The sequence below is a fragment of the Sturnira hondurensis genome, unplaced genomic scaffold (assembly GCF_014824575.4).
Source record: "Sturnira hondurensis isolate 20B ecotype Veracruz unplaced genomic scaffold, ASM1482457v3 Scaffold0008761, whole genome shotgun sequence".
Classification (NCBI taxonomy): domain Eukaryota; kingdom Metazoa; phylum Chordata; class Mammalia; order Chiroptera; family Phyllostomidae; genus Sturnira; species Sturnira hondurensis.
In genome coordinates, this window is record NW_028081392.1 from 5,782,450 (window position 1) to 5,794,904 (window position 12,455).

The window sequence follows — 12,455 nt, forward strand, 5'->3', positions numbered from 1 at the left end:
TTTGTTGTATTATCCACCAAGCATAATGATAATGGGTCACATGCAATTTAAGAAAAAATTAAGTCTAATAAGAAAAATCTGTAATAAATACTAACAGCATCTCGTTGGTATTGTTGTTGGTCTAACCTTTCTATTAACATTTGTTTTTGCATATTAAATGATCTGCAATATGTTGAAAATGAAGACAGCAGTACAAATTAAAACAAGAATTTTTATAATACATGCATTGTATAAATGCTTGCCTATCTCTTCCCTCAGGCAGGTCCTGGGAGATACAGTACATGCCAGGGAGTGGTACTAGAATATAACAAGAGACCCTTGATTTTAGATACGCACAGCAGTAAAGATGCTTGGGATGGGGAATAGATCCCATCATTAACCAGGAATGCAAGCAAGTCAATAAAAGACAGATTGAAGATCTGAATTCAGCCTTTTAAAAAAGATACAATTATCCTCTCAAATCAGGCTTCTTCTGGGCCAATGGAGGAGGGTCAAAAAGCTTAGGGAAGCTCTGGTACCCAGGCAAAGGGGTGGGTGGAATTCTATGCACAATTACCTATCCATCAAGGAGATGTGGTGAGATGGGGTAGAACTAGGGCAGATGTCCTCAGGAAGCTGTTGTTATTATTAGGTATATGCTTCTCATACATTAGAATCTCCTAGGGAATATCCATAAGATAAATATGCTTGAGTACCTACTTCCAGGGATTCTGACTTAGTGGGCCTGGGTTGACAACTGGCCTCTGTTATTTTTAATGAGATCCTTTAGCAATTTCTCTACATGCAACAATTTGAAGACCACTGCATTAGATATCAATAAGGAGTCTCTCTTTACCCAAGTCTTCTTGGCCACAAAGTTTGAGAGAATAGTGACTATTTGCAAACCCTATTGACTAGTGACATGGCAGCTATAAGAGTCTTGCCATGTCAGGCCCTCAGTGGTTTCTGAGAAGGACTAAGCAGCCTACAGGAGGCTGTTATATGAAGAATTTGCTATGCAAGGCCCTGTGCTGTGTGCAGAGATGGCAAGGGCCCCTGCCCTGGAGGAATTTACACTTTAGACTAAGATGATCAAGGTAGCAGACAGAAGCTCAGATGAATGCATTGAAGTATTACAAGTGCAGTGCAACCTGGGCTCACAAAAATCTTGGTCATTGGGTGGAGGGATTCCTGAGCCAACATAAGGCTTGAACAAAGGCCTGGCCATAGTACAGAGAAAGGGACTTCATAGAAGTGTTGCTGAGAAGTTTGAATACCTGGACGGTATCCACTGATGGGTTGTAAGTAGTGAATAGGAGGGAAGAACATCAGGTAACTCCCTAGTTTTGGGCCTCAGTACCTTTGTGGAAGGTACAGCCATTTTCTGAAAAATGGTACTTAGGAGAAACAGATTTGATCAGACATGCTGAACATGAGATATCTGTAAATGTAGATAAATGTAAATGGAGATGCCCTAAATTATGGGTCAGAAAACTTCTACTGTAAATGGGCCAGGTGGTTTTTGTTGTGACTACTTGACTCTGTCATTGTGACATGCAATATATAAGCAAATGGTCATGGCTGTGTTCCAATAAAACTTTATTTACAAAAGCAAGTGGAAGGCCAGGTATTGCCCATCTGCCCTAGCTTTATCCTCCTGCTGTAAATGTAAGAATGGAATGGAAAATATAGGCACCTGTTGACTCTTACAGGTCTGTGTGCAAACACTACATTTTAAGGTTAGTTTAACAAAGAATTTTTAACCTTCCAAAAACCACTCAATGATTATTTATTTAGAAAATAGATAATCAATGTAAATTCATGTAAATTGAACCATGGAATTAAAAACTTAAAATTCAGGGGTGTATTTACCATCAGTTGTAGGTAGAGGCAAAAAAAATCTAATCCAATAGGAAAACTAAGGAGATTTATTTATTTCTAAGCTTAGTCATAGGTATACAGATTTTTAAAAATTATTGTTCTCAATATTTTACATATGTTGTATCTATTCCTTTGCAATGGAGCAAGCATTAGAGCATCAATGGAGCGTGATAATATCAGTGGAGCATGATAATGAAAAATGAGACAAAAGCAAAATTTTACTGAGTTACCAATTTTATATTTTTGAGAAATAATTAACTCAAGGCTCTTCTTCTTGTAAAAAGGTGTCAAATGGGGGACTAGCTTCTTATCTGACTTGGTTTCTTTGCCAGTCATGTCACCTTTCCCACTCACTGAAGGCCAGCTGGCTTCCAGTGTTTCATCTGGGCACAAGGCACTGGGGTCTAGGGATAGCACAGAGCAGGGAGGAGTAGCTGCTGTGGGGTCATTTGAGTTCCCCATCTTATGGAGAACAAGCATTGTCTTTGGCACAGGACAGAATGTGGTCAAATTTCTCCCCATCACTTAGCAAGTGATCCCGCTGCTGTTTTTATATTATACCATCATTTGGGCTTACAGGGACACTGTGTAGTGGTTTCGTGGTGTGGAAGCTATTGCTCCCTAATTTTTTACTTCTTAAGTATCACGCTGTAGTGTCATGATTACAAGACTTGGAAGAAGATACATTCTCTGCCTATTCTGAGTATAAATGGGCACTTGAAATGAAACCACCTAGTTAATTTCCCCTTGTTGCTGGAGTAGAATCTGAATCCAAACCACAGCACAACCTAGTCCCTAAATCTCTATTAAAAACCACCTTGGCCAGTCTGGCAAAGCTTTATTTAAAGTCAGCAGAGAATTATAAAGTCAAAAGGGAAAAATGGTGCAACAAGAAAGAATCGTAAAAATATACTATATTAGCTAAATGTAGTCAAAAGCAATTTAGTGTGCTCTGGCACCAGTCCTTATTGATGCAAAGAACATGATGTGTCAGGGGTCGGCAAGAACATGCAGGACATGTGGAATGAAGGATGGAGATCCCAACTTGACTCAGCAGCCATGCAAGGCTGTGAAGGATGCCTCACTGCCGTGCTGTTATAACAGGAATTTCAAGATGCCTCACTGTCTTGCTATTACCCAGGAATTTCAGGGAGAATATTCTAATTATCCCAGTCTATACATCTTTGGTTCATTTTTTCTTGAAGTAGTATGTTTTTAAAATTAGATTTTTTTCTTTCATGGAGATAAGCAAATTTAGAGGCTGCAGAAATTGTTCAGACTAAGAAGATAGTGTCCTTCATCAGTGCTTTTTAAGTATCCATCTCTTTGATGTCACCACATTGATCTGCTTTCTCATATCTACATTCCAAGCCGTGATTGTTTCTGCTTCACCTTGTCCAACTCCCTTAGTGTCTCATTAGTCAATATTAGCTCATCTGATTAGTAATAACCGTAGCTACCATATTATGTACCTACCATGTTCTAGGTACTGTGTTAGCACCTGCATGTGCATTATCTTACCAATCCTCACAAAAACCCAATGAAGTGGGTCGTAATCACTTTTGGTAAAGCATTTGTTACAAATGAAGCAGTTGTGGAAGGTCAAATGAGGAAGGCAATTGGATTCCTTGGGTACTTCCTCTTAAATACCCCCACGTTCAAAATCATGTTCTGGGGTACCTGCCTTTCTTTCCCATCTATGAATTCACATCCAGCAGAAAGGGAAAGTAGTTTGGAGAATTCCTTTGGTTCTAGTAGATCTTAGAGTCTCAGTTGTAGATTCAGGATAGGTGATTGGTTCAGTCTAAATGCTTTAGAGGATCTGAAAGAGATTAGAGAAAACTATTCCAGAGGATAAAGGCAGGACAGGAGGGAATCATTAATCTCACGGACATTCAATTCCCCAAGAACTTTTTTTGGAATGACCAGAAACAAGCCAGGCCATATGCTGTCCATTTGCAATTCTCTGAGCTGTGGGGTTTTTTCTTTTGTTTTTTTGACAGAACGAGGCCAATGCTATTGCCTCATTTGAGGTGGTTCTTAAACTTGAAAAGGAACTGAAAGGTTGAGACATGCATGCAGAGTCAACACAGATGATTTGACGAAAGTAGTCCTGACAAACACCAGGGCTCTCCCAATTGTCAGAAACAGTCTCATGATGACACATTCGAAGCTTCCCAGACTGGCTTACATTTTGGTAAATAAGAACAATCAGGGAAGACATATTTATGCTGTGGAGAGTTCTGAGATGTAGAGAGAACAAGTTAATTGTTCAGCCTCAACTGAGACCTTTCACTCAAGTCATTAATCACAGAGCACAGTCTGGAGCCTTGGCCCATCAAGTTGGATTCTTCAGGCTGCTCTCCTGCTCCAGTGGAAGGCCAGGTCCAGGTGCTGGCCATTTGCGTTTCCCTCCAACTGCACTGATTTATGAACCCAGAGATATTTGCTGGGGTTTCCAAATTCTGTTCTATTACTTTGTAATAAGAAGGGGGCATGTGATTTCTGTTTTTTTTTTCAGATTCTTAGTTTTAACATTCCTAATATCACAGATTGTTTTCAATTAGTCTGTGGCCTGCCTTCTGTGGTCTAAAGGATAGAAATGCTGTTCTGTGTTTTGAGTATCTAAGGTAAAGCTTTAAAGACTCTCTCTTTTTTTTCATTTGGCTAGAGTTGAAAATGCAAAATGTCCTGCATGAGGCTTTGTTCCTGTGATCCTGTGCTCAACATCTCAATGCAAATTAAGAGTCAGGAGCCCTTAGTGACTACAACTCTTCACAGGTGTTGGAGTTATCCCCATTCTACCCCAACGCATATGGTTCAGTGTACAATACCAGGAGGCCTTCCACACTTGGGCCAGGTCTCCAGTGACAGTGTAAGCCAATATTGAAGACTTCACAAGAGAATCTGAGTGTCAAAGGAGGACACTGTAATATTAAGGCTGAACCAGGTGGTGCCTGCTGAGTGTTACCTGTTTAACTGAAAGTTAAGCCTGATCTGAGCTGATAAGGGGCAACAGATCCCTTGGGAGTTTTCCCAAGTGGCAGAAATGTGTCACAGGAAAGTAATTGGAAATTGATATTTGACATATCTCTGGGTTACTCTCTATTCCTGATAACACCAAAGGGTTTGGCCAAGAGTCGCCAGTGACTAAAATGCGAAATCCTGCAGTCCTTTCTGAAATACAATCTCCTCTTTGTTGAGAGTAGGCAGCTGCTTCCCGATCCTCTGCTTCCTGGCTAGCACTTCAAGTGCAGAGGCCTATGGGTTTAATTTGGGTGAAATAAGTGGTGTATGCAGCCAATCCCACCTCTTGATAATTCTCTGAAACAAAATTATCACTGGCAACAGAGTATTTTCTTTAAAATTCAAACCAATTTGATGAGTACTTGTTCAGAGCTTGCTATGTGCTGTGCATTGTGTAGTGTGCCATGGGACTCACAAAATAAATATCAAACATGGCCTCTGCCCTTGAGGAACTTATAGGAAGGATGATGTGTTTATGAAACACATTTTACAGGGCAAGATAAGGTATCATGTATGTGCCAAAGTGAGTGAAACCTGGAAGAAGTACAGCAGGGAGTCATAAAATTGGGAGTTGAATAGACAGGAGCTGTCAGGGAGAGCTTTATGGATGAGGTGGGGACAAAGACACCAATATCTCGAACCCAGAACTCTCTCTCCCTTAAAGAAAAACAAGAAGCACAGTATCAGGTTACCAAGAGATTATGGAGCCATCTTTGAGTGAAAGTAAATTTGTTCAATATGAAAATAGATTAATTCAACTCAATAAATATTTATTGAGCACATGCTATGTGCCAACAACTGTATCTGATGAGGTAAAGGATGAATAATCCACATGTGGGTAGTTCTCAATGGTCCATGGTCTCTTAACATAGATACTTAAAGTTATTGCTGGTCTATGTGATTGCAAAACCTATAATTTTTAACTCGTACAATTCTATCTCTCAAAAAGACCGCCTCATGTTTGCTTCAGCACCACATATACTAAAATTGGAATGGCCCAGAGAAGATTAGCACTGCTCCTGTGCAAGGGTGACATGCAGATACATGAAGCATTCTGTGCTTAAAAAAGGAAGGAAGGAAGGAAGGAAGGAAGGAAGGAAGGAAGGAAGGAAGGAAGGAAGAGAAAGAAAGAGGCCTGCTTATTCAAGATATTTTTGGATTGAGGGACTGAGTCTAATTTTTGTGCACTGAAGAAATGACATGCCCAACTTCATAAGTTATATACAGTATAAAGAGTTGCATGCATGCTGGTTGTGAAGAGAAGGGACACTCAGGTTTGAATGTAATCCCAGATTATTGGGTTAGGGAGTATTTGGAACAGCATTTGAAAAGTCTGAACTGGACCAATCTTAGGACCATAACCAGAGCCCAAACTTTCTGAAGATCAAAATTTTCCCAGAATTTTTATTATTCACCTTGACAGCTACTTTGGAAACCCAATTAAAAGTGTCTTCTATCATTGGATTTTGAGACAGTCTTGCACTGGGGTTTTGGCACTTTTGAAGTTTGAAATTGGCATCACTTAAATGTATTGGTCAAGTGACTAAAATTCTGTCTGTATTCCTCTTTGCAAAATGAGGAAATCCCCTATTTGCTCACTTCTTAAGGTACAGGTGTAACTGAGTAACTGCAAATTGTTCTCAAAAGAAGTCAGTATGATAATGGTGGTGGTGACAGTTGTCATGGACATGGTATGCATTATTTCAAATATCTACATGATTTTTGAATACTATAACCACAGAACACTAGCAAACTCTGGAAAGAATCTAAGATATCAAACACTGAGGCACAGAGGTGTCAGAGTTTATTTAGCTAAGCAATACCAGAAGAGTACTAAAAAATCTCCCTTTCTTGCTAGCAATCATTCTCATACCACAATGAGACTCCTGCTTAGTAACCCTGGCATTTCTGCCACCCATGTGACTGATTTTTGAAGCTAATTTAGGTATCAAATGTAAATGGAATTCTGAAAAAACTTTTTTTTTTTAAATCTGGAAGGACTGGTAGAAGGAAAAGCTATCAGAAATTTGAAATCACTCTTGATTTCTGTCATTTTCCTTCGTATTCCATCACTCTCCTCATCTCTAAAAGGTTCGTCTTGGCCTCTGAGGGTAGATACGTACACATGGGCCCCATCACTCATCTGCATGCATGTGCGTATATTGATATGCATTCCTCTCCATCATCTGTAGGCATTTTACAAATAATGGTCTCTGTGTGTGTGTGTGTGTTTTATCATCTTATCTTTTAAATGAAAATGACAACTTCAAATTTTTTTTGCAGAAATGGTTCTTCTACAGTAAAGAAATTCCAGCATGTAGGCCAGGGTCATCTCTGGATCACAAACTTACATGGAGGGGTTAGCATGGGGAGGGTAGAGGCAGCGGCTTTTGATCCTTCTGTTCTGGGCACATGGGCAAAGTTGGCAACAAAGAAATTCAGTTAGTTCAAAATGAATTAAATAAAAGTATAATAAGGTTGAGAATACAAACAAAAAATTGTCAGGGTGTAGAAAAGACAAGGAAATATGGGTACCTTCCATCCTTCTTCCAACCATTTTTTCCTCTGAGGTCATTACTTGGCTGAGGGTGGGGCTGAGAGAATAAAAAGGGCCTGGACTTTTGAGTTGAAGCTTGGTTTTGATGAAACTGTCTTAGAAGATTTCTTCTTGAATAAAGTCATGGGGATTTTGTAGAGGTAGAAGGATCAGAGTAGGGCTCATAAAAAAGGAGACAGAACATTTAGAACATGATCTAGATTCTGAGTTTAAGGTTAAGAAAGTACCACATATTTTCATAAATCAAGGGGGCTAGTCAGCAGGATAAAAATCTGACCTAGGCTCTACACACCAACCTACCTGTCTATAGGTGGATCTGTCCAGCAGAGTGCCTTTATATATTTTTTTCTCTGCCTTTTTCTAGTTCACCCAAAGCACTATGTAGAACAGCATACCCAGATATGCAAATGTTAAGCATTTTTCTAGGTTGTCCAGACCTATTTATGCACCTAGGAAAGGAAGCAGAAATTCAGAGCAGAAGTGCCTGAGAAAAGCACGCTAAATGTGCTTTCTGTTGACTCACTGAGCATGGACAGTGAGGACCTCCAGTGGCTCATGGAGCAGATTAGCTACTGAGATCTTCCTCTCCAGTGGGCAGTGTTAAGTATAAGAGGCAAATGACCCAAGAGTTTACGTTCTTGAAGAGAGAGCTACAAGCCTAGGGTATGGCAACCCACATTTCCAGATTCTCTTGCCTCAAAATCTCCCTTTAAGAAGGCTACAAGCAAGCCTGGCCTTAGCAGTTCCTTCTTTGTTTGTCTATAAACTCCATATCATAATTATCGTTCAGATCCTTGTGCTCAGTGCCCATGGGGGTATGAGGCTTCTGTTGACTTCAAGGAGAACAAGAAAGGCAAACATAAGCATGCTAATGGGAGTGTGTTCAAAGCCTGTCTGATAATAGGTAGGGGACCCTGAAAAATTAGAGACTGCCAGCACAAATGGAGAGGTCCTCCCACCCTCAGCTTAGTGGCTGTCTCTTCTTACTGAAGAATAAGAAGAGTAAATGGCCTAAAGCAAGTTAAAAGCAAATCCCTTAACTTTATTCATTTTATGACTGCAGTACTTGGTGGTAGTATTAGTAAAGGCCCTGGAAGTTCTCACAAGGGAAGTGCCAGGAATGAGGTAACTGAATGTTCATTCACCTGCTTTAAATAATTTCAGAAATAACATGATTTATAAAAGAATGCAGAATCATAATTGTCAGCCAAGATGTCATTTTAACTTTAGGATGTCCAGAAACAAAGGGATATCATATCCTTTGTTCTTGGAGCACCACAGATGCCAGATTATGCATAGGGTTCCCTCTTGGCCTTGAGTGCTTGTGAGCCTGGAGGTAACCAAACCCTGATTTCAGAAGGATGTTGCCTCTGGTGGTGTTCTTACCTGCATATCTCCCTGCAGCTATGGTAGGAAGCTTGGCCTGCTTAGCTTCCCTGCATTCTGATAGAGCAGGACACAGAAAGAGGGGAGGCAGCCTTAGAAAACATTGGAGGATGGGGGTAAACTGCTTACAGCCTCCATCTAGGGAGCTTGACAAGAGTACCATTAAAGTGCTCAAGAAATAATTTATAACTTTTGGTTTTGTCTGCACCTCAACATATGCCAGCAGATGCTCAGTTCAAAACATGAATATTCAATTAATATACTATCAGGCATCTGGAGCAAGTAGTGCTGTTCAGGGGGCTGAGTAGGACTTAAATGTCACCCATTTAACCACAGCCGTCTGGATGCATGTAGTAGGCATTGAAAATATTTGCTGATTAGATTTTCTTTGATTTGAATAAGTTGGTTGTTTGGGATCCAGAGAAAGTTGCGTGCTCTGCACCCTGTCTTCAGCCTCACTACCTCAGAAATGGTGGGCAAGGTGCAAAATTCCTTCCTTTCCCATGGTGAGCTCTCTTTTCCCCTCTCTCAACTGATGCACTCCAGCACACGTGACTGTAGGGCACAGGACATGCTGCACGCAGCCCATGGAGCTGGCTAGTTGCATAAACCATCCTTCAACCCCCCCATTTTCCCTGATATCATTATGGTTGTGTTTTATGACAGAGGACATTGGCATGTTGGCTAACAGACCACAGCTGGGCTTGTGACAAGTATTGAGTGGCCACTGGTCATTGCAAAAATGTTGAGTAAAGACCTATTAGTTCACATCACTGCCCTGAAACTTGGGGAGGGATATGAGAAGGGCCATAGTAAGGGAGGAAGAATGTTAAAATGTGAGTGGGAATATGAGACATTCATTAACTTCTAGGGAACAATAAGATAGGGTCATTATAAACAATGCACCTCCTGGTTGCATTTGTGCTGATGGCAAGTGCAACAGAAAGGAATGGATGCGTAGAACCCAAGGCCTCATTTCATATCTGCCTCATATTCCCGCATGCAGCTTTAGCTCAGGCCTCAGTTCCCTGCTCTGTAAAATAAAATGAATGTTCCAGGAGATTCTTCTGTACTAACCTTCTTTGACACTTTAAACAGAAATGATGAAACCCTCAATTTTCCATAATTTAATGTCCCCCAAATACCTAAAACTTACTACTTTCACAGATAATCAAGGAGACTTCTAATATTCTATGAAACATAGGAATGAAAAGTAGTGAAAAAGGTATAGACTATGCTTAATGTATTTGAAGGTCTGTGAAGATCCATTTTGGGTAACATATAAAGATGTGTATGGCTGGGAATTGAGTGCTCATTCAATGTAAAACAGTAGGAAATTTTATCTTTCTTCATGGATTGTGTCCTTGATTCAACTACTTATCTCAGGACTAAGGGCATCTTGTCCTTAAGTTGGTCCACACACTGCCGTGGTTCACACAGTGTGGCAATCATGGGAGTAGGTACCAGAGGACTCTTGATGCCAGTGATAAAGGTGACTTCTCTGTAGTCCATCCAAGAAACAGGGGCTATATTTTTGTGGGTAGTTGTGAAACTAGAGACAGGACAATTTATCTGTAGTTGGACCCAGCAAATACTGTAAGTAGAAGTTATAATCCAGGGTGACTGACAGATAGATTCACTAGCCAAATGGTTTCCCTTCTCTTCAGACCCCATGGGGGTAGATCCAGTAGGTTACCTCTACAAACGATAGAACAGAAGTTGTTAGGAACTTCTCACTTTATAGCTTTCTTAGAAGTTTATAACCATTATTAGCCAACTTGTTTAATCTCAACCATAATCCTGTGAGGTCAGTATGATAACCCTGTGTTACAAGAGGAAAATGAGACTAAGCATATTGATGAGGTTAACTGTTTCTCATGGGACATTTTCAATGGATCCTGAAAGAACTCCCACCCCTGAAGCTCCACAGAACCTCTCTGTACAGTTGGACTTATTCCAAGTTAAAACAAGTTAAGGCACTCCTGACTCAGTATTCCTTTTTAAAATACAGATCACCCTGAGAGCGAAGTCATATCAGGCATATTACCACTATAATAATTATCCGAATGATTTTTAATAATCATTTTATATGACATAGTTGAGCACAGAACATTAAAATGTCAAAATTAGGATAAAGTAAAGGCAGACTGGGATAGGTTTGCATTTGAAGAGTTTGTCTGGAGCAACCCTCCTGGGGAGGGTAGAAGAATGAGGGCCTCCAGACTTTGGTTCTGAATGAGGGGAGTCCCTAATTAGGGAGTAGTGGTGCCCACAGTCATGGAGCAAGGAAGATGATGAAAACATAATGCATTCATATTTTGGGATTGGTTGGCTTATCTGTGTTGGACCCCCTCCTGGTGGATGGGCCAGGATTTTGATGGAGGGGGTCAAACCCACCTACTGCTACTTGCCACGTACCTGGCTTTGGGCATGGGTCCATTCCATGTGCTCTCTTATTCTGCTAACTACTTAAGATAGAAAAATCATTCCCCTATTGGACTCCAAGTGTGCCAGTGGAAAATGAAATGCTCACACTGAGCAAATGTACCAAAGAACACTCTATAAACTTAATGAGGGAGATGAGCTATGTGCCAGAAATCTAGAAAATTTAACACTGATGAGGTTATGACTATTATATGTTTAGTTAAATTGTTGACTCTGACAGAATGTGGCTGAGGAAATGTACCATCCGTTTTTTCCTTGTATCAGTGATGATGGTTCCTTGGTGTGCTCTTCTCAGTTAACAAAAATATTCCCAAAAGTTAAATGCAGAGAAAGAAGTGACATAAGAAATACTTTTATTATCTCTGCTCTTCTGGGAGTTCTCTCTAGGAATATTACTTAAAGCAGAACTTCTCCTGACAGGCAAATAAGTTTGAAGGGAAGGAAGGACTCACCCGTTCAGAGGTGAAGTTCAAGCCTCCTTAGAGATACAGAGCCTCCTAAACCCTCTGCCTGCATTTGCCCCAGCTAATCTGTCTAGTACTATGCTGCCCTAGCCTTCCCCAAACACATCTTTCCCCTTCTACATTTTCCTTCCTCTCAGAAACTGACAAAAATTCTCCTTTGTGTAATAAATAATATTGCAATTCCTTTAAGTGGCATTTGAGGCATAAAAGTGATTGTGATTTTCAAAAACTGCAAAGTACTACATAAATATTAGCTATTTAAAGAGGAGTCAGGGGTGATAGAAAGTGTATTGAATTTGGAGTCAGAACACTTCCATTTGAATCTTGTGCTAGTTCGGTGACCTTGAACAGGTCACTTAAACACTCTGAACCTCAGTTCCTTCATTTATAAGACAAGATTGTTGTGATAATTAAATTAATTGAAAGTGACCTAGTAATTAGCAAAGAGTGGACACTCAATACCTGATAATGAAGTCATGCTAACCAAAGGCAATTTTGTCTAACACCTAAGAACAGTAGCTATGGAGGCACAAGTTACTTATCTTCCTGGTTTCTTACTCCTGACCTTTAAACGGGGATAAGGTGGAAGAATCAAATGAGCTAATACATATCAGGAGCTTTCAACAGTGCCTGGCCTATATTAATTCTCTTTAAGTACTGGGGCTCCTGCTGCTATTGCTGTTACCTTTATCATTCAAGGACCTGGACTGGCCTTA

At 40.3% G+C, this 12,455-nt stretch overlaps 1 protein-coding gene and 1 non-coding gene across 3 annotated transcripts in view; both read left to right on the forward strand.

The window, feature by feature from the left end:
- The window catches only part of LRMDA (leucine rich melanocyte differentiation associated), a 1,160,480-nt gene that overhangs the window by 893,798 nt on the left and 254,227 nt on the right, over window positions 1-12,455 (forward strand). The gene's annotated exons all lie outside the window — the stretch shown is intronic.
- LOC118993516 (U6 spliceosomal RNA) lies at window positions 5,847-5,951 on the forward strand. Its single transcript, XR_005067870.1, has one exon. It is a non-coding gene; the product is annotated as a U6 spliceosomal RNA (small nuclear RNA).